Genomic DNA, 15,183 nt, shown 5'->3' on the forward strand with positions numbered 1-15,183 from the left:
GTCAGGTGTGTGTACCTGCGTGGAGACTTGGGTGGTGAGTCCTGCTGGGGGGGTCCAGCCTGGAAGGGGAAGATGGTTTTGGGGGAGCTGGGACTCATCTTGGAGCTGGAGGTCCTGGGCGGAGCGGAGCGGGGGCTGGAGGGCCGGCTGAATGGAGCCCGATGGAAGAAGCTCCTGGTGGGGCTGGCAGAGCGGCAGGGAGCCTCCCCCTGCAGGACAAGAGGACCCAAAGCAGCTGCGGGTTAGCTGCTGTTCAAGTCGCGTCACGTTTAACATAATGTAGCGAGACATTTATCTTACCTGTATGGTGCAACCAGCACCACACGGACAACTTAAAAACATAATGCGGAGGCATAAAAGACACATAAAAGACACAAAAAACCTGTCTCACTAGCTGGCTTTCATCAAGCCAGCTAGCTGGACCAACATAGACTTACCTGGTCTTTGTTCCCTTGAAGGTTGGCTTTGTTGAAATCGGAGAAATTCGGACGGGAAATTCGCAACGGGAAATGTACGCAACGCAACGTCGAACGGTTTTTGTTGTTTTGTTTTGTTTTTCGAGTTTTGTTTTTGTTTGAACACACACACATTTATCACATACCTTGTGCTGTCTGAGCCGGGGTTTGAGCCCACGTCTCCACGTCGCTGGTCGGCGTCCTTCCCAACTGGACCATCTTCAGCGCTGAGAGTTTCAGACAACCAGAGAGACAAAGTAGATCAGACTGAGGGAGGAACCTGCAGAAGCTTCACCTCCATCAGTCCAGAGAGAGAAATCTTTGGACGGATGGACTCTCTGGCTTTTGAGTTTCTAATCATTTTGTTGTTGAGCTGCTTGTCTCATCATTTACAAGTAAAACAAGATCCATCAGTCCTGTTGGCCCTGATGGTCTAGTGGTTAGGACTCCAGTCTTCCACCCAGGTGGTTTGGGTTCAAGCACAGGTTTTGGAGAAGATTTGTATCCTTCTTTTTTTTTTTTTATTCCAAGAGATGAAGAAAGATTTGAATCCACAACTTCTCTGTTACCAAACCTACTTCTGAACCAGCGGAGACCAGAACTTTCTGAGCTACATCAGATCAGAAGATAATTACATTTGGAGTTCAGAAGAGAAAGAAGATCAGACTGAAGGAAGAATCTGCAGAAATTAACCTCCATCAGCCTGCAAACTTTACAAAAAGTCCAAACATGATGAGCAGAATGACCTGGATCCTGGATCAGGTCTATTACTGCACCGGCTGTAGCTAAAAGCTTCCATGTGGACCCTGGTGGGAGCTGTCAGTGATGTGCAGGCTCATGCGGGAATCAACAGTCAACAGATTGTGGAAGCTCTCTGCTTCCTGTTGGGTCAAATGGTCTAGTGGTGAAGACGTCTGGGTTTCACACAGGAGAACTGGGTTCAAGTCCATGTTTGGGAAGAGATCATCTAACTGTTCATGTTTCCTTTTTAACAAAGGATGAAAAGCGGATTTGAATCCACAACTCCTCTGTTCTCAAACCTGCTTCTGAACCAGAACTGCTATTTAAGAAAAATTGCGCCCAAGACAGGATTTGGACCCACAGCCTCTGATAGTTTGATGTGGAGGTCAGATGAGAACTCAAGACAAAAAAAACTATATTAAAACTTAAAAGAACAAAGTTCAATGTTGGCATAGCATGGAAATGCTGCTCTTTGTTGTCTCATATGGTCTGGTGGTCAGAACAGAGGAGTTGTGGATTCAAATCCTCTTTTCATCCTTTGTTAAAAAGGAAACATGAACAGTTAGATCATCTCTCCCCAAACATGGACTTGAACCCAGTTCTCCTGTGTGAAAACCAGAAGCCCTCACCACTAGAAGACCCCAGGAGACAACAATCACTAGAGCTACCATTCTGTTCCAGGATCCAGGTCATTCTGCTCATCATGTTTGGACTTTTTGTAAAGTTTGCAGGTTGATGAAGGTTAATATCTGCAGATTCTTCCTTCAGTCTGATCTTCTTTCTCTTCTGCTTCTCTGAACTCCAAATGTAATTATCTTCTGATCTGATGTAGCTCAGAAAGTTCTGGTCTCCGCTGGTTCAGAAGTAGGTTTGGTAACAGAGAAGTTGTGGATTCAAATCTTTCTTCATCTCTTGGAATAAAAAAAAAAGAAGGACACAAATCTTCTCCAAAACCTGTGCTTGAACCCAAACCACCTGGGTGGAAGACGGGAGTCCTAACCGCTAGACCATCAGGGCCAACAGGACTGGTGGATCTTGTTTTACTTGTAAATGATGAGACAAGCAGCTCAACAACAAAATGATTAGAAACTCAAAAGCCAGAGAGTCCATCCGTCCAAAGATTTCTCTCTCTGGACTGATGGAGGTGAAGCTTCTGCAGGTTCCTCCCTCAGTCTGATCTACTTTGTTTCTCTGGTTGTCTGAAACTCTCAGCGCTGAAGATGGTCCAGTTGGGAAGGACGCCGACCAGCGACGTGGAGACGTGGGCTCAAACCCCGGCTCAGACAGCACAAGGTATGTGATAAATGTGTGTGTGTGTGTTCAAACAAAACTCTAAAAACAAAACAACAAAAACCGTTCGACGTTGCATTGCGTACATTTCCCGTCGCGAATTTCCCGTCCGAATTTCTCCGATTTCAACAAAGCCGACCTTCAAGGGAACAAAGACCAGGTAAGTCCATGTGGGTCCAGCTAGCTGGCTTGATGAAAGCCAGCTAGTGAGACAGGTTTTTGTGTCTCAGCTAGCTGGCTTGATGAAAGCCAGCTAGTGAGACAGGTTTTTGTGTCTCACTACATTATGTAAATGATTTTTATGCCTCCGCATTATGTTTTTGGGTTGTCCGTGTGGTGCTGGTTGCACCATACAGGTAAGATACAACTTTATAAGTTAAGATAGAACCGTCCTGAGCAGGTAGCAGTTACTCATTATGAAGCGTTTCATTGATTGAGCTCTGAACCTGGCATCACACCCACTTCACTCAGTGATTGGTCAGCTATGTGGAGGTGAGAAAGTGGGCGGAGTTTGAACTTCTCTCTCAGCTCTCTGATTTCTGTCACTTTTCATGTGGACAGCTGAGGTCGACAATATGAATGTTTTCCAGGAGAGACTGTATGAACATGTGAGACGTTATCCCCATATTTCATATATCCACCCTTGTCTCTATGAAAATCTTACTGAAGTATAAGTGTGAAGTATTATTAGCAACATGTACCTAAAGTACTTACAAAAGTAAGTACTATCAGCCAAATATACTTAAAGTGTGACAGTGAAAGTCGTCCCTGTGCAGTAAAACGCTTCCTGTCAGTGTTTTATTATATCTGATGTTTCTGGATTCATATTCCTGCTGCATTAATGTGTGTGTTGCATTTTACTGCTGCAGATGCAGATGAGCTCATTTTAACTGCTTTATATACTGTTGGGTAGTTTCATCTGCAGCAATGCATCATGGTCTATAAGGTCATCACGTGTTTGCAGCGTCGCCGTCCTGTGAGAACCACGTATCAGAGAAACAGCCGGTTTTCAGCTCTGTGACGATGCGTTTCCCAGCTGATCCGAGGGGGGGTTAAAGAGTTTATTCAGCTTCAGGAGGAGGAGAGTTTCCTCAGCACGTGAAGGAAACTCTTCATCCTTCAGCTAATCACAAACACCTGGAGATACGAGGTTTTCACTGGACAGAAAGGGGATGAATAACTCTATAATCTGTAAAGTAACTAAAGCTGTCAGACAAATGTAGTGCAGTAAAAAGTACAATATTTGCCTCTGAGATGTGGAGCAGAAGTAGAAAGTTGCATAAAATGGAAATAGTCAAGTAAAGTACTTGTACCGTAAGTACAGTACTTAAATGTACTTAGTTACATTCCACCACTGCTGCTCTGTTCATCAGTGAAAGTTGTCTTATGTCTTTATAGTTTATCACCTTTATTGGTTGAAATAATTTGCATGTTTAGACTTTAGCACAATCTTGAGGTAATTCATTATGGTCTTCACAGACGGTGGTCTGTTACTTGTTACTAACTGCCAGGTGAGTTCAGACAGGAGGAGGAAACATCTCAGTGCTTCATCTTCTTCTATCAGAACAATGTCCGTTCGTTATCTCACACAGAACACGCGATGATAACGTCACTGTTTGACTGAACGCAGCTCACAGACCTTCTGGCGTTTTCAGTCTGTGGATTTCTCTGTTTGTAGCTGCGTGTTGATCAAAGCTATCAGCCGAAGGATGTCATCAGGTCACCTGCTGCTGACGTCATCACCGCGCCACAATAAAATTAGTTTTAAATGAAGCCTTTGGTTTTACCTTCCTGCTGCCGTCTTTCTCTGCTCGACCTGGATCTCCCTCCAGGAAGGGCATCGCAAACACACTCAGGTCCTGCAGAGACACAGAGAGACTGTATTAAAACACACAGCGGTTATACACAGTGCACCAAACTCTGTTTTTCTCTCAGATAAATGGGCATTAAACACCTCCCAAAATGTCACCAACAGAAAAATGCTCGACATGAAGGCCTACACGAATGGAGGATTAATTTACCCAGAATTCAAATTCAAAGCAAAGATGGAAAATAAATTATATTGTTAAGATCTAAACATTAAAAAGGAAACTGATATTTTGAAATGGAAAAATGAAAAGTGAAATTTGAAATCCTGAAATTTGAAATGGAGAAGCTTCAGTGTGTCCACTTTATTAGGTACACCTGTACGGTCTAATGTGTTCTGCCATAAAGTTGACTTGTATGATGCCTGTAATTATAAGTTTGTGTTGACACACAATAAACATATAACTGAATACCATATATTCACATGTTGTCATGGTTTTAGGTTTGTGTTTAGTTATTTCCTGTTTTTATTTTGAAATATTTTCCTTCCCTCATGTGTCCTTGAGTTTTACTTCCTGTCTTTGATTGCTTTGATTGTTTTCACCTGTGTCTCGTTGTCTCGCTTCACTGAGTGTATTTAAGTCCTTCCTGTGTTCAGTGTCAGTTTGTCATTGTCTTGTGTTAAGCTTCCTGGTCTTGGTTCCTGGGTTCCCCGCTGTGTGCTTTGATTATTGCTCAGTTTTGTTGAGTTTTTGTCAGTTTCTGTTCTGGACGCTCTGGATTCTCATTACGGTTTGTTCTTTTGGACCTTTTGCCTGTGGTGGATTGCTCACCTGTTTTGTTGGACTGCTGCCTGCCTGTAACAGTGTAAGCCTTTTGTTATTTCATTAAAATATCGTTGAGCTGCTCCTGCTCTCCCACTGTGTCTGCGTTTGGGTCCAATCCCCTGTGTCTGTTACCTGCATGACAAAACGTAACATGTATAATTTGAACTTGCGCTTTTCTAACAATGTCACCAAAAACTGAACCATATGAGCCTCACAAAGACAGATGTCGTGGCTGAGCTGCTGTGTTGGACTGCATTAGTGTACAGGTGTACCTAATAAAGTGGCCACTGAGTGTAAATGATCCAATTAAAAGTTTAAACGCAAAAGCGTAAATTTAAATGTGTAACTAAAGAGGAAAAGACTGAAGATATATAAGGTATCTGTTAATTTGTAAACGTGTTGGAGAGTCTGACTCTCTCTCTACACCTCGACTCGTTTGTGACCTGTCAGGGTCCAAACTGCAGACCGCAGCGGAAAGTCGGGACATGAAGGTTCACAAGTGCTGAGCTCGAGCCTCCTCTCATGATGCATCATGGGAGAGTTTGTGGGGTAAACATAGAGGTGGTGACGGACGTCAGCAAAACATCTGCTGAGAGGACGACATGACTGAAACCAAACTCTGCCTGCCTGCCTGTCTGAGTAATTGATTAATCTGCTGATTATCTTCATGATTAAAATAAGCAAACCGTGAAAATGCCGTCAGCCCAAGTCGATTATTCAAGCTGCTTGTTTTATTAGATATTTAGTTCACTGTCTCATGTCAGAAAGACAGCTGAGAGGAAAAAGCTTGAAACTGATTTTAATCGGCAGATTAATCCTTGCAGCTTTAACTAATCCCTAAACTCTGAACGTCAGATTACACGTCGTTGACAGCAACAAGGGCAGAGTTTATCGCAGGAAGGTTTCCTCCAACGGCCTCAGAGACGTGACGATTGACGTGAACACATGAACTTCATCTCAGATCAGGCGGCTGCAGCAGGAAGTGACAAAAGGCTTCCCAAAACGTACAGGAAGTTACGGAAACACTTGTCAGATTCCAAATGTGATTGATTAGTTCAAACTTATATTATGACTAAATGTACAATCAGAGGCCGGAGCTCAAACACATCAAATGACTGAAACTTTGAATTATCTCAGAATAAACTTCCACTCAGCTGGTGTTTACGTTGACTGGAAGGCTTTAGATGAATCAGCACACGCCGCTACGACCTACGACCTCGTGATGCTGTAGCTCAGAGGTCAGAGGTCACAGACACCGGTAACGTTCCTGTGAGGCAGAGATGAGGGTTTATTCACGCAGTCATCATCGCTCTGTTTCTCTCACATAAGTCTGAATATTTCTGGTTGCCATGGGAAACTGACGGCTCGGATCTGGACCGAGTGTGTCCGCCCACGCACACACACACGCACGTCTCTGGTGTCGCTCTCAGCTGTGATGCTGTTTCTTTTACATTCTGCAGCTTTTCTTCCTCTGAGCTCCACCAAACCAAAGTTTCTTCTCATGTTTCATCAGATTTCTCTCAACACCGAGGACGAATTATATTTAACACCGACTGTGTTGAGATCAGCTGATTAGATTTTAAAACTCCAACATTAAAGCAGACGTGTGTTTCAAACTGTGGCGAATAATATTAAACGTTATTCAACTATTAGTCAGTTTGAGAAAATGTAAACAGACTAACAGCTGAATATGAGCTCGATGCGTGATGATTTAGTGTTTTGATGTGCGTATCGAGGCGGTTCAAAGCCTTAACAGACCATCTGAGGTCGATCGTTTCCTTCTTGTTTTGAGAAGGAGGCCGGTGATTATAATGTGTAATGTTTTATTTTGTGTAAAAGTGACGGAAAACACTCGCAGGGAGAGTGTGTGCAGAGAGCAGTGAGCTGATTCACTGAGTGAAGGACATTTATTCAGTTCAGACGTTCCTCCTCCGCTCTGCGATGACAGCAAACGTGCAGGTTCGACCGCAGCACTGCAATGGAAATGTTCGAGCAGAAGATTACAATGTTGTCTGTCAGTGTTACTTCCTGCTCTGCTGTGATTGGATGGCTGGTCAGTAGTCGTGGGTCGTGTTTGTTCAGAATTTAAACAGACTGTTTTTGGTCTCCAAAGTTGCAAATCAGCCGTCAGCGGACGAGTCTCGCACTGAGACCTCGGACCACATGAAGCAACGCAACACGATGTTCGTAACTGCGCTCTGCACACACACCTGGAAGTGTTCTGACGCCGTTATTCACCTGTCTGAGGCTTCAGAGCTGTTACACATCACTGCTGAGAAACACATCTGTTGGGGTGATGTGACAACGCTGTGGATCGGTCAGGTTCAGGGAAAACAACGTCTGCTAGAAATTACATTCACGAAACTGTTGATGCTGAACGTGAATGTTCACTGACAACGTATTTCATGTGATTTCCACCAAAATATCTGATTTTGCAACGATGGAAATGTCCACAAACATAACATAAAGAGAATCCATACATAGAATAAATCTGGTGTCTGTCTCATCCGTCATTATTCAGACACATTCATCAACAGCAAACCAAACAGCGTGATATGTAAACACACACAACATAAAAGTAACACACCGTTTTCCAGGAAACATTTTTTACAGACGATTCAACTCTTTTCTTTCAAATCTGCAGCGTTTCCACTCAGACTTACTGTGTGGTGGTTTGTCAGAGGTCGTTCTGCCAGTGTGTGTGTGTGTGTGTGTGTGTGTGTGTGTGTGTGATGTCCTGATGTTTGAGTCACAGAAACACAACAAAACTCAACTAATCCAACTACCTGCTTCAGACTCGAGTAGAGCCCGACCGATGTGGGATTTTTGCGACTGATACCGATTAGTGGATTCTTGAGCTGGAATGGAAACGGAGCTTTTCGAGGTGGATTGTGCACCGATACGTTTATGCAAAGGTCCTCAGAAGGCTGCTTTCTTAAACAAATAACTTTATTCAAGAATATTTAAGTTAAATGACTCAGGGTTGATGTTGCTAAGAGCTTCTTCTTCTCTCCCTTCTGCACTCTGCTGATAAACTTTGAAGTGACACCAATAAATTACCACACACTTTTTTTTTTCTGCATTATTTACCTGAAAAACAGTTTTCATATCAGCGAATATTGGATAACAATACACCGATACCGATATAACTTCGATAACTCCGATATTGTCGGTCTAGACTCGATGCAGGATTTCTTGGTTTCCATGACGACACAAAGCTTCACGACCGCACCGACACCAAACTGCTGACCGCCTCCTTCATGTGTTCACAGCTACGTGTTCCTGAATCAGCTCTTATTCTCTAATCACATTAAAGGTCAGAGGTCACAGCTGCTGATAATGTTGCTCACACTCCCCTGAGGGCCGGAGGCCGGAGGTTAGGGGGTCGACACGGCCCTTTGTTCTGTACATTTAGTTTTATTGTTGTGAAATACTCAGAAGTAGCGCTGCGCTCACCTCCGCGGGCTTCTGAACAGCTGACGTCCACGCTGTGAGTTGACACACCGCTCAACAGGCTGCAACATAAAACCATCAGCCAGAACTAACATCCTGCGTGACGAGTAACGACGCGTCTGAACTCTCCCGCGGTACTGAACATAATGTTGCTTAGGATTATAATCAGCGCCTTTAAATGATGTTAAACTGAAAATCTTTGAGTTTCAGACAAAACAAGTTCAGGGAATAAGTCAACTGGGCATTTTTTACCTGATGAATTAAAACTGACAGATTAAACAATGGTGAAAATAACCAGTAGGTGCAGTTCTACTTAGTTAGCATGCCGACAGAACTACAGCCTCACAGGGCAGCGAGCACGGCCGTAGACTTTCCACCGCTGGATTTAAGTCTTTCCTCCAAGTGGAAACAAAACTACGAAATCTCACTGTTACTGAAAATCATGTTGGTGTTTAAAGTATTGTGTTGGTAATGTTTTGTATGTATGTGTGATATATTTCCATTATTGAACCAGACTACGGAAACAGCAGAGTGTAAACCTTTAGTCCGCTCAGCAGCTGAGCTTCGATCCACATGATCAGAGTCACTCACAGACAAACATCCCTTTAAAAAAAGCTTCGAAACATCTTAATCATCATAATCTACACACACCTTAATCTAAACTCAAGCTGCTATAAATCCCTGAATTTAAGGCCTCAAAGTTCTCTGAAGTTGCACGACAGGAGACACGACTTAACCTTAAGTTAAGTTAATAAAGTCCTAAACCTTTGTTTCTAGAATTCTTCTTAAAGCCAGGTCACATCGTGCTTCACACGAGGCAGCAAATCACAAAATCAACTCATTCTAAAATCAAATTAAACGGAGAACAATAAAGACATCCATCCATTAGCTATTCCTGCTTATCTTTATAAATAAAGAGCCAATTAAAGTCAGGATACGCTCTCAGATAAAATCCTGTTTTAAGAAAAGATTTAAAAGATGAAACTGACACTAAATCATGAATATAACAGCAGCAAAATGTAAGGACCAGATTCAGCTGGTTTACACATTAAAAACATTCAGACTGAGACTGGGTCTCTGATCTACAACACACACACAGTCTCTCACACACACACACACACACACACACACACACACACACACACACACACACACACACACAGTCACACACACACAGTCACACACACACAGTCACACAATGACTGTACCTTCTGCTCTTCAGTTTCCAGAAATCAATAATCCAATAAATCAGTTGACTGATCGCTCACACTCCTGTGTGTCTCTCTCTTTCTGACACACTCGCACACTTCTGTCACTTTTCTCTGTCTCTTACCCCTCTGTCTCTGTCCCTCCCCCTCTGTCCCTCCCCCCCTCTGTCCCTCCCCCCTCTGTCCCTCCCCTCCCCCTCTGTCCCCTCCCCCTCTGTCCCCTCCCCTCCCCATCTGCGTCCCCCCTGTCTGTCCCTCCCCTCTGTCCCCCCCTCTCTCTCCATATCAGCCTTACTTCCTGTTCTTTTACACTCTGTGTGAGAGTTAGTTATCTCATAAAAGAGCCAATCAATAACAGACATTATCACTGAACACCGGTTGCAGTACCACTCCTCAGTCTATAGGCGGCGTGTTTGTGTCTCCTGATGGACGTCAGTCCAGTATTTTCTCTGTCAGCTCTGGGTTTGGTCTCCACCAGCTCCTGAGGGAAACATCTGGCTCTTCATCAGAAAACAGCTGCATGGTTCTGATTCCTTTCCAAGTTGGTAAAATCATTTTTCTCGGTGGCCGGTGAATCCCTTGTTGAATCTTTCATTCACGATCTCTCCCAGATCGTCTCAGCTGTGAGTACCGTTGTATGATACAACGGGTGTGCTAGTGGATGGATCCGTGAACAGCACACTGGCCAGTCTTTCTTGTAACGGACCCACCAAGCGCATGCACCGCAGAGCTGGGCTGGGAAGAAGCCGCTCGTTATTCAGGAAGATCTGCTCACTGGCTGTGGACTTGGCTACTAGCCAGTAGCCAGTAGCCAGTGCTGGGAGGGCAGAGGCAATGGATCACGTTGGTGGCAAGCACTATTGGAATGGACTTGATAGACTTTTCCACCAACACCGGACTCTGTGGGACCCTGTTCAGCTTCTCGTTGTTTTAACTTTAAGTACGGCATCGCTTCAGTTTTAAAGACACTGCACCTGGGACAGCGTGTAGTGCAAGTTTAACCTAGTCCCCCAGTTTTAAGATATTTTATCCTAAACAGTGTTTTATTGCCTGGCTTTAAAAATAACTTAATTCTCACAGTTTTAAGGTATTTTATCGTAACTGTTTTATCGCTTCAATACCTGTGGGGGAAAAAACATAGTTTTTAGTATTTTTTTCGCTACTCTGCTCCAGTCTCTGTCCTTGATCGACAGCGAGGACAAACACTGGTGTAGCTGTAGCTTTTCCTCGTTGGAGAGCGCTGAGACGGACTGAGGGCAGACTCAGATGTCACGTTACTGCTCTTGGACAGGTTGGTATTAGTAAAATATTTGGAGTAGGCTATGTAGCTATTACATTTACTTTACCTAAATAATGGATTATTGTCTTGGAACTGTGGAAATTTCTTCTGCCGCTGTTACACCAGATTCTGTGACGTTCAGCTAACGTTCAGCTAACGGTCAGACCCTCCTGCATAACAATCACACAGTTATTCATTTGATATTTGCTGAATGATAAAGTAGTTTACTACAAATATTGTTTCCACTGTGTTGTTTTTACTTGTGCAGCTGTAGCAGAGCCCCCCAGTGAGGAGCAGACTGAGTCAGGACGGGGTTAATGAACGTCACAGAGACTCAGTATGAGTCGCCCGACACCGTTTCGGCCCGTAGTCTATACTGCCGGCTCTGACTGGTTGTGTTCATATTGCAGCTAAATCAGTCACACACACTTCAGTGAGGAAAAGATTTAACAACTGTTTCTGGTTTTTTAATCTTTCTTTTTTTGTATGAATTGGTCCAGTAATCTCTGGTGTTTTAGTCCTCCAGCTCCTGAGAAAAATATTTGTCTCTTTAGTTGTCTCTCTCTGCCACCAGAGTCACTTCTCTTTGCTGATGACTTTACCCTTAATGTTGTACCTTTATTATTATTATTATTATTATTATTATTATTATTATTATTATTATTATGTTGGTACAGAGCAAAATCACAGGATTGTGTTTGGCCGCACTGTAAACTGACACATCAGCTGCTCTTCTGTTGGATTTCTGACAAAGTAGCTGCTCAAATCCTGTTTGCTGTAGTATTAAGCCACACCTGCTGTTACCACAGTAACCACAGGTGTGGCCAAATCAACCAGAACCTAAAACTGAAGGACTATATCTTTAAATAAAAGTTACACAAAGTAAATTGGATGAAGAACACAGCTGCATATGTGTGTAAGCAACCTTGCTTCAGTATTCGTCACATGTGAAGTAACTGAAACTAAATACTGTGATGACATAACATAAGAAACTAACAGCACACACATTGTTATCACATGGTTAGCACAGTAGCTAACAGCAAACTATGTTCCTGTTCAGTTCAGTTTCTGACCCAGTTACTGTGGTTACAGACCAGACCAGTCATCATGAAGCAAACTGTCATCACAAAAATGTCTCCTGAGGGGGTCTGAGATCAGCTTTCCATGACCCACTTACTGTACACGCGCACACACACACACACACACACACACACAGGGCAGACGCCTGTACGTTCATGTATGAACACGAACAGGTGTGACCCCAGGTATTAGATCAGGCTCACCTTCAACTCCTTCCAATAGCTTTTCTTGTATTTTCCCCACGTTGGCGTTGTGCAGACTTTAGCTAGCAGCGGTATCATATAGCACGCAGGTGAATGTCTGCAGACAGCAAGCCTGCCAGCACCACTAAGATACAGCTTTCAAACCTTCACTGGATAGGCCACCGCCTAGATTAACCAATCAATCTGAGAATCGAGGAACTGCAGTGTTGTGTTTGATGACCATAAAAATGCAAATTCATACACACATATACACACACAAAGAGCTTGACGCTGCAGAACGTTTATTTAATTCAACATGTTTTGACATTTTCTCTGATTAGCTTATGATGGCTAATGTTACTGCTGTATAACGAACATTACTGACTCAGTTCACAGACTATGACTATTCTCTGCTTGTGCTACTGAATTTTCCATTATCCTGTAAATGTCACTTGACATTTAAACAGAAATTCTACATTTTCTTTATTCTATTAATATAAATCTGAGACTAAAGTTATTTAGAATTCATACAACTGATTTGCAGAAAGTAAATAAAAAATATGAATATCTGTCCTTGTTTCAGTCTGTTGATTTGGGCAACACAAAGGTTTCCTGAAGCTAATAAAGTTCTGCTTCAACCTGTCTGTTAACCATCTTAAATCATAAAACAGCTGCATCATCTGCAGCAACTATTCTGTTCCGCTCTGTTACGTTTCCATCCTTCAGGGCTCAGGCTATTTGTTGGACGACAGACAGATTAAAACAGATTACAGTAGATTTCAAGTAGAAGCCCAAACACAACCGTCGTCGGTTTGATCCTCGGACACACACACACACACACACACACACGTGACGCTGTTCTGAGGTCAGATTGAGGGCTGATAGCAGCAGTTTATGGTGGTTTGTGGAGGTGAATCATTAGACAGCAGCTCAGGTGTCTGTGTTGCTGTTCTCATGCTGTAAATATGACGTTAATGTGACAGATTAGATCAGAGGGAAACCTGAGACTGAGGCTGCGTCTGCACAGACTTATGATATTCAGACTTCTTCAGAGCCACCGTTCAGAGTATGTAGAAGGATGAACAACTACAACAGTTTAGTCCTCTGTAAGTTTAACAAAAGCAGCAGGAGGAGAAACTAAGTTCCTGTTTCTGGTTCATGATGCTGATCTCTGTTTGTCTTTCATGTGTTTTACTTTCCGTTATATTTTTATGTCGTGGTTTTATTTTGTGTTCATCCTCAGAAGCACATTTCTTTTCAGGGGACAGTAACGTTTTAAGTGTGCCATAAATAAAATCAGGATTAATGATCCATGAGAGCTGGAGATGGAAGACGCGTCATAAAGTGTGTTATCGCTCAGGCTGTGAACTCTGACCTGGGAGCCGACAGTTTACTGCTCTGGGATTTATAATCAGCTGATAGCAGCTGGAGGGTCTTCTCTGTTTTAACAGTCTAAAGTCTTTCTGCTGCCCCCTACAGGCTGCAGTGTTCATTCATGGACTGCAGGAAGTCACCGTGTCCGGCCAAGAAATAGTTCCTCCATATAAAACCCCAGTAAAACCACAACTTGTCGTTTTAACAGGTTTTTTTGTACGAATTAAACAAACCAGATATAACGTGTTAATCAGGGAGCTTTCGAGCTGCTGGGAGGTGCGTTCTGTTCCCTTTGGACGGAGCCGGGCTAGCTGTTTCCCCCTGTTTCCAGTCTTTATGCTAAGCTAAGCTAACCGGCTGCTGGCTGCAGCTTCATATTTAGCGCACAGACGTGAGAGGCATCATTCTGACTCTCAGAGAGGAAGAGAAGAAGAGGATTTCACTGAATGCTGAGCTGTTGCTGCGTAACTTTTGCAGTTATTACTCCCTCCGGATATTATAAACTATAAACTGAAATATAATAAGCAGGGGCCGGTTGCACAAAACACCTCACATTAAGATTTTCCCTAAAGTCTTCTCCTTAAGTTTTCCTTAAGATGTTCACTAAGTATTTAAGGTTTTCTCCTTAAACACTTGGTCTTACACTTAAGGAATCCCTTAAAGAGGAGCTGCCTGAGAAGACAAGCTCTTGGGAAACAAAGTCCTCTTTCACCGTAGTTACAGGAAGTTTGTTTGATTGTTGAGATTGATGCTTGATTTTTATTTGACTTTGTGTCATCAAAGTGATCTAGAGGTGGAAATAACAAATCGTTCTGTTAGTTTAACGTTTTCTCTACGTGAACTGTTCTGTTACGTTCACTAAATACAAAACTATGTCTCTCCGAGCTGTGTGTAACATTACAGTTTTTTTTATTCGCTTTGGTACTATTTTCACAAGTATGTGGTAAAACCTCACAACTGTTAGTACAAAACTCAAAGCAGATCATCAAAAAGTCTGTTTTTTCAAACATGTAATCACATGTTCAATTGACAAAGTACAATGCAAGAAATTACACACTTTTTCACCACACCTAATCAGTGTGTCATCAAAGAAATACCTTTCATATGAAGTAATCGTCTTTCACAATGCAATGCTCACAATACTTTTGATATGCTTCTCATCTAATTTGCGTAAATACATTTGACCAACACTTAATCCAACTGATCTTAATGGTTAATCACTGAACCGTTTGGTAAACCTATATATTTTCATTTCAGCAATAAACAGTATATTGATTTTGAGAACTACAGAAATAAAATGTGTTTTTGTACGAACATAAATAAACCACACATGATGAATACTCGTTATTGCTAATTGATTTCAGATAGGGGTAACCACACTTGGTCATTAGATATAAAAGTGGGGGTTTAAACACTGGCAATCTCTTTCAACATGGAGCAGGATAGACGGCGAGGAATAGGAAGAGCTCGTGGACAAGGGATCCGTCA

The 15,183-nt window shown here is 42.7% G+C and overlaps 1 protein-coding gene and 1 pseudogene across 1 annotated transcript in view; one reads left to right on the top strand and one right to left on the bottom strand.

Annotated features, from left to right (window-relative positions):
- LOC122866456 (NACHT, LRR and PYD domains-containing protein 12-like) overlaps nt 1-15,183 on the top strand; it is a 103,342-nt gene that overhangs the window by 53,471 nt on the left and 34,688 nt on the right. The gene's annotated exons all lie outside the window — the stretch shown is intronic.
- Nucleotides 1-15,183, bottom strand: part of LOC122866831 — a 48,406-nt pseudogene that overhangs the window by 30,114 nt on the left and 3,109 nt on the right.

The sequence above is a fragment of the Siniperca chuatsi genome, linkage group LG19, assembly GCF_020085105.1.
Source record: "Siniperca chuatsi isolate FFG_IHB_CAS linkage group LG19, ASM2008510v1, whole genome shotgun sequence".
Lineage (NCBI taxonomy): Eukaryota > Metazoa > Chordata > Actinopteri > Centrarchiformes > Sinipercidae > Siniperca > Siniperca chuatsi.